Below are 13800 nucleotides of genomic sequence, written 5' to 3'. Positions count from 1 at the left end.
GTTGACAGTGCGTGTACCGATCGGATGGATCAGCTGTTCTCTGGTTTGTTTACACAGCTGAGTATACTTGATGACGTCACACGTGATCCTCCGATCTGACATACGCTGCCAGCATGCTGTCTGTTTGACTTGTCCCTGTCCTCCTGCAGCGACTTTTCAGGTATCCTTGTTTGCGTTTGCACTAGTTATTTAGTGTGCAGTCTCAGCATTTATTAAGTTATATTTGTCTGGCCTATGTCTATGCATGTATGCTCTTTACTTCAAGCTTGTTATAGCAACCATTTAATACCTCCTGACCATATTTTGGCTACTATACTTACTAATTTGACTTCTTCCATGGGGGAGGAGATCCTGGCTGCACAAACAATGCACCTCCTGAGAAACCTAGTGGTAAGAGTTTTGTTCCTGAGAATCTTCAAACTAAACTTTTGCAAACTTACCACTATCCTAAAGCCGCAGGTCACCCAGGCAAGAACCAAATTATTTGGTCCGTCACGCGACAATTCTGGTGGCCAGGTCTTCGTTCTGATATTGATGCGTATGTTGCCTCCTGCTCAGTTTGTGCACAGAATAAGACTCCTCGACGTCTTCCTGTGGGTCTTCTTCAACCTATTGCTAATGGTGAGCGTCCGTGGACACATCTTTCCATGGACTTCATTGTTGAGCTCCCTGTTTCCAATGGCAATACTGTTATCCTTATGGTGGTTGACCGTTTTTCAAAAAAATGTCACATTGCATTCCCTTGAAGAAGCTGCCTACCGCTCAGGAGCTTGCTTCAATTTTTGCCCAGGAGGTCTTCCGTTTACATGGGTTACCCAAGAAGATAGCGTTGGACCGGGGTAGTCAGTTTGTCTACAGATTTTGGCGTTCCTTCTGTGCTCTAATGGGGATCCAGCTTTCCTTCTCCTTGGCATATCACCCTCAATCCAATGGGGCTGCAGAACAGTCTAATCAATCTCTGGAACAGTTCCTCCATTGCTATCTCTCAGATCACCACAATAATTGGTCTGAACTGTTACCTTGGGCAGAGTTTGCTCGTAATAGTGCTATTAATGCTTCCTCCAAGTTATCCCCATTCATGGCGAATTATGGGTTTCAACCATCCTTGTTGCCCGATTCAGTCATGTCTCAGGGTATTCCGGCTTTGGAGGAGCATCTCAAATCCGTTCCACGTGGGTGCAGATTCAGGATTGCCTTCATCGTTCTATGCAGCGCCAAAAGTTCCAGGCTGATCGTAGGTGTCTGCCCGCGCCTTCCTACCAGGTTGGTGACAGGGTTTGGCTGTCCTCCCACAGCTTGAACCTTCATGTGCCTTCCAATAAACTGGCTCCCCGTTATGTTGGTCCTTTTTGAATACTCCGACGGGTCAATCCTGTGACCTACGCTCTTGACCTTCCTCCTGCAATGCGCATCTCCAATGTTTTTCATGTCTCCCTCTTGAAACCATTGGTTTGTAATCGGTTTACCACTGTGTTGCCTCATCCCCGTCCTATCTTTGTTGACAACCATGAAGAATTTGAGGTCAGCAGCATTATTGATTCTCGTATGTCCAGGGGCCGCGTACAGTATTTGGTTCACTGGAGGGGTTACAGTCCGGAGGAGGGACTTTCACAATAATTCAGACCATATTCTGGAACTTAAGAAGACAAACCTGTTCATGCAGAAAGAAGATTTTAAGGCAAGTAAAGAAATGTCTTTATTTAAATGTATTTTTTCTTAATATTTTTTTTAATATAATTTTTAGTAGGGGGTTATGGAGGTGTTTACTCACTAGATTACGTGTGCAGTGCAAATTAGCGCTTGAGCATTAACTTTGCTAGAAGTAAGCTTTTGCGTGCGTTGGGTAGTACGCATATTACAAGTTACATAAATACATATGTACAGACATATAAACATATATATTTATATACACCTACATATACATATCTAGACATGTGTATGTATGTATGCATCTTTATGTTAAAGCCCTATGCATGCCTTTTTTTCCCTAACACCGGAAACCTTGGGGTAAATTTATTAAATGGCAAGCAGACATGATTTGCTATAGCTATTCTAGTGAAATGCTTGTGCAATGCCGTCCCCTGCTCGCTGGCGGCCAATTAGCCACTAGCAGGGGCTGTCAATCATCCTGATCGTATTGGATCAGGATGATTTCAATCTGCAACCTAAAAGGTGGCGGACAGATTAAGAAGTCAGAAACAATGGGTCTCTGAAGCAGCATTCGCTGCTTAATAAATGGAGCCCTTTGTATCTTTAAGCCCTTATAATTTTTTTATGCAATTTTTTTTTATCATACAGTGTTATTATGAGTGTAACTGTATTTTTTGTGCTACTTTTTTGTATAGCGCAACAATTAACCAGAGCTCTGAAGTTACGCTAACCAGACGTGCATTAAATTCAATTGCACACAAGCAAAACTTTACTTTCAACTTGTAATATGTGCGCTACTTCCAATATGCACAAAAAGCCTTAAAGGGACATAAACCCCATTTTTTTTCTTTCATGATTCAGATAAAACATTCAATTTTTAAAAAACTTTAAAATTTACTTCTGTTATTAAATTTTCTTCGTTTTTTTGTTATCCTTTCTTAAAAAGCTTGAAGGTAAGCTCATGAGTGTGCACGTGTCTGCAGAACTATATGGCAGCAGTTTTGCAACAATGCTATTCATTAGCAAGAGCACTAGATGGCAGCACTATTTCCTTTCATGTATTGCTTCAGGCACGTGCACGCTACCTACCTAGATATCTCTTCAACAAGCAATATCATGAGAACAAAGCAAATTTGATAATAGAAGTAAATTGGAAACTTTTTTTAAATTGTATTCTCTATCTGAATCATGAAAGAAAATTTTGGGGTTTAATGTCCCTTTAATATAACTCTTATCGCTTGCGCACAAGAGTTACTGCACCACTCATAATGTAGCCCTTAACTGGTTAGGATTAATTGGTCTAAAGGGCTCAGGCAATTAGAGGTTAGGAGAGACAGCCATAGTGTTAGGCCAAATAGCCTAAGGCATTGCTTGCAGGGGCCTTGCCTACTCTGCCTTTGATCTGTCTGTGACAAAGGCAGGCACTGATAGCTAAGCCTGGGCTGGCGTTGTGGCCAAGTTGCCTGCCCTGCTGCTCACAGCACTTAATAATATCTTCCTATCTCAGCAGTAGTCCAATACAGCATCTGCAATCAGTGATGGAAGCAAACAGATATCATGAAGCAGCAGGACTAGGACTCACAGGCTACAAGCTACTACTGCTGCTGTTCTGTCATTGCTGCACACACAGAGATCATGCAGCCGACACCCCCTCTAGCCTCTCTCTTCATTTTCCACATTCCAAGCATGCAGACTTTCTGAGAACAAAAAATAATGAATGGTTACACAGAGGTTAGAGAGCTAGCTCCAGAAGGTGTAGGTAAAGAGGAGAGCTGTTGCAGTGTAACTAGTGTCAATTTGTTCATTCAAAGGCCTTAATAGACTGGATTGCTAATTTATCAGCCTAAAAACTTTTATTAAATCAGATGCATGTAGAAAAAAATAATACAATCTGTTAGGGACTATTTTTCCTTGTCAAATTGTTGGATTTGTTGGTGCATTGTATTCTGCCTCAGAATTTTTATATTCTGACAGGAGGGAGGCACACTGGCTGGTGTAAGCATCACTTTGTCACTTTGGTTCCTTGGCTTGTGAAGGAGCTGTGTGGTGCATGCTGAGTGTGATCCTAAACTGTCTCCATGTGTTGGAAGGATGGACATGAGTGTGTATGGAGGCAGAGGGTGTCAGGTTGTGCAGGACTTTAACAATAGTACACAGTTCCTATGAGGCATCAGGGGTCGTGTTTAAATTTACTGAATATATGATCTTAATTGATCCTGTGCTGAGGTGATTGGATCGTGTTTCTCTAAGCAGGAGTAAAGGTTCTCATAAGGGTTTAATATAATTACTACAATAATTTACTATTTTGTTTACGTTTCTCTATAACTGTTCCTAATTTTAATAAAGGACCATTAACCTTAAAATATAACAAATGCTTATGTTTCATAATTTAAACTATAACATAAGTGCAATATACATTTATTATTTATTTTGCTGCCTTTGCAGTAAAATACATCTGAAAATTGTGCTTGTTCCATTTTTTCCCAGGGTGGTTTAGGGTAATACCGTTATCTAGTTTTCTGTGAAATAGTGTTTTTCTCCCCCTTTCCCTCACCTTGTGTCTCTAGTCATTTGCTCTATTAGGGCAAGAATACAAGTCGTGTGGCAAATCAGTCGCAAAAACTCAGCGCGCATTCTGACTTTTACGCATTTGGGGTTGCGCAGCTATTACAAGTTAAGAAATAACTTATTTTGCGCGCGTGTTAAGCTGCGTAATGCAAACTGCGAAATTGCGTGCACGTTCACGTATTCCCCTTAGAAGTCAATGGAGAAGACAAATAAAAACTCAAAAACCCTAATCTGTTGTGCAAAGCCTATGATGTATTCTCCTCCAAAAATGTTCATGAAAATGTGAATATTTCATATTGCGAAAATGTTTTCGCAACGTAATATGTTCTATTTAATTCTAAATAAACATTTCACTGTATATCTGATGATTTTTGGACAGATATATCTATTTATAGCGAGATATTTACATGAATATATATATGTCTAGATATTTTGAGATCTATATGCGAATATCTCTTTGAAAATCCATCTGAGATATTGTTTAATATGCATAAGATGTGCATACGATTGTATAAGAATGTGAAATATTTTCATTATCCCCATATTTAAACATTTCTCTATACATATAAATACGATTATCACAAACTAAGCTTCGTGAGTTTTTGAAAAATTACCCATCTTATCTTTTCAATAGGCCATGATAAACACTATTCTGCACTCATATTACAAGGTCCTGGGTAATATGCACAAGACTGCGGCATTATAAAAATTTCGGCTTTTTTTAGCCACAGCTCCTACCTATGGTTAAATAATTGGGCTTCTTTGTTTTAAATACATTTCATCTGCATTTCAATCATTACTAAGGTGCTCACATATGTCTAGTGTACTAGAAATTACAGGTCGTTCTTGCCTTTTTGATCACCATTGTGTAGCACTGCTCTTTTGATTGACTAATTGGGTTTGATATTTGGCTATGTTCACATGCTCATGGACAACTCTGTCTAAACAGAATCATATGTACCAGCAATCTTGTCCACACATGCAGGGTGTGTGCATTGACTAATGCTGAGGTTTATGACATCTACATCATCTATATGCAGCACATTATTAGTTTATACCATGTCATAAAGGGTGACTCAAGGCACTTTCACTGTCGTAAATTTGGAACTTTTGGAATGCCATCCTCAGCAAGTGACATCCTGTCATAGGATTTCCTCACACAGAGGACACTTGGCCTGATATCAAGAGGGACTAATAGAATATGGGGGGGGGCATATCTAACATATGACAGCAAAAAAAAACAGCAACCATATTGCTCTGTGGTCACCGTGGAACCAGCAAATGGCAAATCACATCTGCCAACACTTTCATTTTTTTCAATGCCCACTTTGTGTGCAATGGAACATGCACATTATGAACTTGTTTGCAGAGTATCCTGGATCCACTCATGACTTCCATATACTCACAGTGGGAGGCCAAGACAAAATTCTACATAAACATATCTTGTGATTTACGTTTTCCAAAAGGAAGAAATTGACTGAAAGTCAACCATAAACGTCCTTGTTTAATAAGTGCCCTAGTATCTGTAACTGAATTTGCCTAATTTCTCAGGATTCTTTTGAATTATTATGCACAGATTTCCTTAAGTGGTACATGTTATCAACAAATATTTCTTGCATATCTTTAAAACTTGATTCAATTTCTGTACACGCATCACATTTTGTAGGCTCAGCTTGAATGTCCAGGATCTCATTCTTTTTCACAACATCTGCAAATGTTAAACAATGTTAAACAATGGGTTAATGTAAAATATGAATTCATTTTAAAGACTTTTAACAGTTTTTAAAATTACGTTTCTCAGCAGACACTTGTGCCTTATCAAAAGGTTGCTCTTTGTCAACTAATTTGTAAAATTTTTCAAAAAAGATTAAGGGGGAGATTTACTAAGCAGCAGCGGATGCTGCTATCTACCCGCGTAGTTTCTGGCTCCCCTTAAGACCGCTGCTCCTTAACTCGTCCGCAACCTTTTAGGTGGCGGACTGCAATCATCCATATCAGATATGATCAGGATGATTGACACCCCCTGCTAGTGGCCGATTGGACGTAAAAGTGAAGGGGGCGATATTGCACAAGCATATCTTGTGAAATGCTTGTGCAATGTTAAATGTCAACAGTTTATGCTGTCTGCATTTAGCGATGCAGGGCTGACATGATTCGCTATAACGAATCATGTTCGTCCGGGGTTTAATAAATAAACCCCATAATCTGGAGGATTATCTGAAATAATAAATTTTATCTGAAATAATAATTTTTATTTCTACTTATTATACATTGCAGTTCTGACTTTCTTTCAGTTGTTTTGCACATGACTGATATGCATTTAGAAATAAGTTAGGGTATTTTTCCATTAAAGTTCCATTATTGCCAAAATATATTAGAAGTTGAAATTCCCCCATCTCCATTCTCTTTGTTGCCTCTGCCTGGGGGATTCAAGGGGGGCGAAGCATCAATCCACAAATTTCACTTGGTGTGGATGCCAACAGTGCTCTGAAATAATCCTCTGGCAATCTATATGTTGTATTTTTTTATATATATTTATTTATTTACAAGCATCAATGTGATCATGGTACAGAATCAATGCCTTGAAAGGCAAAACATAATTTATAGAATCAAATCATGTATACATTCATATGTTAACAGAAAATACCGCTTTATATTAATAATTTTACATCACATTGGTGGAATTTTATATTTTGTCTAAAAAAAAATAAATAAATACATACAACTATCGGTAAATAACCTTTTTTGGAAATTATATTATATGCAAATCATCATGCTTCTATTATACATGCAATAAACACCAGTACTTAACATTTTCTTAACCTGTGGTTCATTTTAGATAGCTAAGAGAGAAAGAGAAAAAAACAAACAAAAAAAAAAACGACCCCCCTCCTACTACCTGCCTTTGCCAATATTGTTCTCCCTATCTTTCTGTCGCTTCACCTCTTCTATCCCTACGGCTCTTTCTTCCCTTTTAATACCAAGATAGTGGGAATACATCACGCATTATTAAACTTTTAAAGTAAACAGACCTATGAAATTGTTTAGAAAGAATATATTGCGTTGATATAGGATAGGTCTGGATAATTTTCAGCCATTTATTGAAAAAAACATTAATTTGTTGGTTATGTATATTTGCTATATTATACTGTTCAAACATAATCTGTGTTTTCATTGCCTTAATAAACAGCCCCGAAAGGTGGAGGTTTACAGTTTTTCCAATTTTTTAAAATCAGATTTCAGAGAATCATAATAGCAGTCATAACAAGATTACAGCTCTGTATGTTAGAGGCGTGATATAAAAAAAAAATTGGCTCTATAACAAATTGCTCCATTATATTTTTATTTAGACAAAAATTGACTTTCTGCCAGAGCTGTCTTATTTTTGGACAATACCAGAAACAATGAAGTGGATCTGCTGCAGGAGAGTGACATTTATAACAATGATCGCGATGGTCTTGTGACCATCAAGCTAATCTTTTCGTTGTAATATAAGTGTTATTAAGAAGCTTTAAATGAGATTCTTTCCAGGAGGATGAAAGGTGAGCCCCACAAACCCACTCAGTGCCCATCCTAATTATATCAGTATCCACATCTTCTAAACTCTTAGTTCAATACAAATATATCTTCTCCCAGCTTAACGGCCCTTGTTTTGCCAGCAATATTTTATATAATAGCAAAATTGAGTGGTTCCCCTGCCTGTAGAGGTTAATATAATCACCTATTTTACCAAATTGTTCCAACCACTGGCCCAACAGCATCTTCTTATATATATAGTGGGCGGCGCCATTGAAGGTATGCATAAAAACTATTATTAGGCAAATTAAATTCAGTGGCAATACTCTCAAAGGTTCTCATACCTGATTCCCCTTTCAAAGTTTGTACTTCATTAGTTAGAACATTATGAGCCCACCTATTGAATACCTAAGACTGGAACACAGGCGGGAATTCCGGGTCACGTCTAATAGGTAAGAAAGTGGATATATGGAAATTGATCTTCAATGATTGACAGAGTTGCTGCCAAGTTTTCACCATGTCGTAAATACTGAACGTTGTAAATTTCCAGAAAGTTGTGCATATGGGCAATGTAAAATAGCTTTAATTGAAAGAGGCTGTATTAATTTTTCTTCCATCATTATATTTGTTAAATAGTTAGATGACAGTAGCCAAGTATTGAGACAATATATGACCTAATATTGGGAAATGCAAGGCCCCCAAATTATTTTAGCTGATAGAGTCTGGCTATAGAGAGCATATGTCTATTCTTCTTCCAAAAAAATGTAGCACATTCCCTATTAAAGCTATTAATGTCCCTGTCTAGAATAAACAGGGGTAGGTTATTCATAATATATAATAGATGAGGGAAGAGAATAGATTTAATAATCATTACTTTGGCCGATAGTGAAAGGGGGTAGAGACTCTATCGACGCAGTTTGGGGATTATATGTAAAAAAAGGGTGTGTAATTAAGTCTATACCACATATTGGGGTCTTTATGAAAATTAATTCCCAAGTATCTAAATCATTCCACTTCCCTAAAGCTATGTTGTGTAAAGCTGTCTTTGTTTTTATGTATCCATACCACTTCTGATTTTTCTGCGTTAACTAACCTTATATCCAGAAATTGAACTGGACCATTGAAAATCTTAAAAGCTATTGGGATATTTTTTTTAGTATTTTTAAAATAGATTAAAAAATCATCTGCATATAATGAGAGCACACATTTTTGACTCCCCAAACTAATTCCCTGTAGTTGCTGTCTAAGGAGAATTGCAAACAGCTCTATAGCTAAATTAAAAAGAAGGGGAGAAAGAGGTCAGCGTTGCCTAGTTCCTTTATTCAATTTAAAAAAGGATGTTTGACCAGAATAGCGGATAGAGGGAAATTATATATGACCCGAATAAATGTTGTAAAATTTCCAAAAAAAACTAAGTTAGACAGAGAATTATAGAGATGTTCCCATATTATTGAATCAAACGCGTTCTCAGCATCAATTAAAACCATAGCAAAATCCTGTTTAAGTGATTATTATTATTATTATTATTTTATTCTTATACAACTTACTCCAGAAATACTCTAAAAACCTATATGTCCGGCGAATATTTTTTGCTGGAGATCTTCCCGTCATAAAACCAGATTGATCAGGGTGTATAACTTCCTGTAATAAAGTTCTAAGTCTATTAGTAACAATAGAAGTGAGTAATTTATAATCAGTGTTTAGTAAAGAGATAGGTCTAGGAGTTGGTCCGGGCCTGGGGCTTTAGCAAGTTTAGCCTTATCTATAGCTTCTAAAACTTCCTCTAGTGTAATAGGACTATTTATTTGCTTCACTTGCACCGAGAGGTAATCTTATTTCCCCATAGACATAAATGGGGAGCGCCGGCTGAAAAAAAGTCTAACACCTGCAAAAAAGAAGCGTAAAGCTCCGTAACGCAGCCCCATTGATTCCTATGGGGAAACAAAATTTATGTTTTCACCTAACACCCTAACATAAACCCTGAGTCTAAACACCCCTAATATGCCGCCCCCGACATCGCCACCACCTACATTATACTTATTAACCCCTAATCTGCCGCCCCCAATGTCGCCGCCACCTACCTACACTTATTAACCCCTAGTCTTCTGCCCCCAATGTCACCGCCACCTACATTACACTTATTAACCCCAATGTGCCGCCCCCAATTTCGTTGACCACCTACTGTGATATCCCTTTAAGACTTTCTGACTATCAGCACTTCCTCCTATTTAAGGAAGTGTTTCTCCATTACTCAGTGCCTGAAAATTAAAGTGGATTCTCTCATCCTGTGCTACTGCTCATTTCAAGCAGTTTATTTTTCCCTTTCAGGTCTAAAGTATTTTATATTTTTGAAGGCTGATTATAACTCAAAGTTTGCTGCACTTCTTTCCTGATTCCTTTTTGGACCGTTACTTCTTATCATATTCCTACGCTTCCGGAACTCTATCACTCACAGCTGAAGCCGCACTCACACATGCTGCTACCGGACGCCGCTCTCTAATATTCTCCGGTTTAGTAATTACTCTGCTGCTATACCGCTCTCCACGCTTTACCATCGTTTCTGGGGAAATCTGGTCTTATCACCACGCTGGTATTGGTATCGTATTGTATACAAAGTTTAAGGTTTACAAATATAACGCTAAGTGTCATTACTTACCTGAGCTGTATTTTCACTGAATTAACCTCCTCCTTACTGCTCAATATTGCGTGTGTGTTGGATCATTGTATATATATTTTAGAGTGTTTGTGTGAGTGCGTGAAACTAAAGGAAAATTACTTGAACATTACTTTACTAAGATTTGAACTTAATCAACTCATTTCATATCCTGAATATAAAGGAATTTTTCTCATTTTTTCTTTTGATCATAAACGAATCATTGTTTATATATTAGAAACTTAATAAGTTTCTCACATAAGGATTACTATTATCTCTCATAGAGGTATAGTCCATACTTTTCATTTCAATTACTAAAAGTAAATGCTCACCTTGTGCATGCGAGTATATTAAGTTATATATACTTGCTGTTTTCAAGAATAGAGCTACATTTCCTTTATTTTATTTTTCTCTAAAGTTTGTGAGACAAATTTATCACACATATCACAGAATTTTCAGGCCTTAAAAAGAAAGTTTTTTTTTATTTTTTGGAATATGGATCCTAATGAAATTAAAAATGAATTTTCTAATATTCATCAGAAATTAGAATATCTTGCTAGAGCATTAACAGAGGTACAAACTGAAAATAAAGCTCTCAAAACCATAATAAAAGATTGTATGTCAGGGAAAGAAGCAGGAATTGCTGAACCTCACATACAATACCCACAACCATTTTCTGGCAAACGCAGCGAATTCAGGGATTTTAAAAGTGCATGTAAACTTCTTTTCTCACTTAGACCTAAAACATATCATAGTGAAAGGATAAAGGTCTGTACCACTATTTCCTTCCTACAGGGGGAGCCACGCTCCTGGGCCAATAGATTTTTTGAAAGTGAACATTCAATATTGGATTCGCTTGAAGAATTTTTTTTAGCTATGACTGCCTTGTATGAGGATTCCCACACTCAAATAACAGCTGAAAATAAATTAAGATCTATGAAACAAGGGAAAAGAAACATTGAAGAATATATTACTGAATTTCAAATGTGGATAGATGACTCTCAATGGAACGAGATCTGTTTAAAGAATCAATTCAGATTGGGTCTCTCTGAATCCCTTAAAGATGAATTGTCACGATTAGAGATGCCTGACACACTGAATGGGTTGATGAAATTAAGCACCACCTTGGACCGAAGGTTACGTGAAAGAAAAGCTGAAAAAGCTTCCTATGAAGTTGTGCCCAGACGTTCATATCCCTGTTTTACAACCATGGAAAAAGCTGTTTCAAACCAGGTTCCTATGGAAATTGGAACTATAAGGGGTCCTCTAACCCCAGAGGAAAAAATTAGACGTAGATTAGAAAATCTCTGTCTTTATTGTGGACAAAAAGACCACTCCGTCACAAATTGTCCATCTCTATTGAGACAGAAAAAGGGTAAGGGTAGTTTCAAAAACAATATTTTTCACATTTCTCAAAACCCACATCTCACTCTCACTTTTTCTTTACAGTGGGATCAGAAAAACGTGCGCTCTAACGCTTTGATTGATTCTGGGGCGTCAGGAAACTATATAGACATAGCATATGTTAAGCTCAATAAAATTCCAACTGTTGTCAAGACACATCCTGTTTCAGTTAAACTTATTGATGGTTCTATTATACAACAGGGCCCCATTACTCATCAGACAATCCCTTTACTCATAACAACTGACCAAGGACATTCTGAATATATTACTTTTGACCTCATACCTATCTATATGCATATTATTATCTTAGGATTTAACTGGTTACAAATACATAATCCTCATATTGACTGGTCATCACAACAAATAAAATTTGACTCTGATTATTGTACAAAGACTTGTTTTCCCTATCAGGTAATCTCTACTATAGAACATGAGCTACCACAAATTTATCAGGACCTGGCAGAGGTATTTGACCTCAAGGAGGCAGAAAACCTCCCACCACATAGGGAATTTGACTGTCCCATTGATTTAATACCGGGATCTCAGATACCACATGGTAAGATTTACCCCCTTTCGCAAGAAGAATTGGTATATCTAAGATCATATTTAGATGAAAACTTGCGAAAAGGGTTCATCTCACACTCAACATCCCCTGCTGCTGCAGGATTGTTTCTAGTACGCAACAAAGATGGGACAATAAGACCTATTATAGACTACAGGGCATTGAATGAAATAACAATTAAAAATAGGTATCCTTTACCTCTCATACCAGAGTTACTCGAAAGATTAAATGAGGCCACGATCTACTCGAAATTAGATCTAAAGGGCGCTTATAATCTTATTCGCATAAAGGAAGGGCACGAATGGAAAACCGCGTTCAGAACCCGCTATGGTCTTTTCCAGTATAACGTAATGCCCTTTGGTTTGAGCAATGCTCCCGCAACCTTCCAACATTTTATCAACGAGATTTTTCATGATCTAATGGATATCTGTGTCATCATATATCTAGATGATATTCTGATTTATTCGAAATCTCCCATAGAACATGAAAAACATGTTAGGTGGGTTCTTACTCGACTCAAGGAGCATAAGTTATATGCAAAGCTAGAAAAATGTGTTTTTCATGTCTCAAAAATAAAATTTTTGGGTTATATAATTATCCCAAATAAAATAGAAATGGATCCTGAAAAAGTATCCGCAATTAAAGATTGGCCTAAACCCACTACAGTAAAAGCATTACAGCGATTTATTGGTTTCGCAAATTATTACCGTAAATTTATAAAAAACTTCTCCTCAGTGATAAAACCATTAACACAATTAACTAGCATAAAACAGCGCTTTAAGTGGTCTGAACAAGCCCAGAAGACTTTTGATAGTCTTAAGGAAATGTTCACAACAGCTCCAATACTAACACTGCCTAAATTTGATCAACAGTTCCTGTTGGAAGTTGATGCATCTAATACAGGCATAGGGGCTGTTCTTTCCCAACAAAATAAGGAGACAGGTGAAGTTCATCCCATTGCGTTCTATTCAAGAACGTTGACTTGTGCTGAAACTAACTATAGTGTTGGAGACAAAGAACTCCTTGCTATTAAGTGTTCTCTAGAACAATGGAGACACCTACTAGAAGGATCAGTAATTCCATTCCTAATTTATACTGATCATAAAAATTTAGAATACTTAAAAAAGAATAAGACTTTAACAGCAAGGCAAGCAAGGTGGTCACTCTTTCTAGATCGCTTTAACTTTCTAATAACTTATAAACCTGGGAGTCAAAACACAAAGGCAGATGCACTTTCACGTATTTATGAGTTACTTCCACATGAACAACCTAACTTCACTATTCCTCCAGAAAAGATAATAGGTACTTTAACACCCCTAGAAGAAGAGATTTACAGCGCTCTAAAACATGATTCAATACCATTACAAAATTGTTCCAAAGATCCTACTACAGGTCTTTTTTATCATGAAGAAAAGTTATACATACCTGAGAAAATAAGATCTTCCAT

The sequence above is a fragment of the Bombina bombina genome, chromosome 2 (genome assembly GCF_027579735.1).
Source record: "Bombina bombina isolate aBomBom1 chromosome 2, aBomBom1.pri, whole genome shotgun sequence".
Classification (NCBI taxonomy): Eukaryota; Metazoa; Chordata; class Amphibia; order Anura; family Bombinatoridae; genus Bombina; species Bombina bombina.
This window is presented reverse-complemented; position numbering follows the sequence as displayed.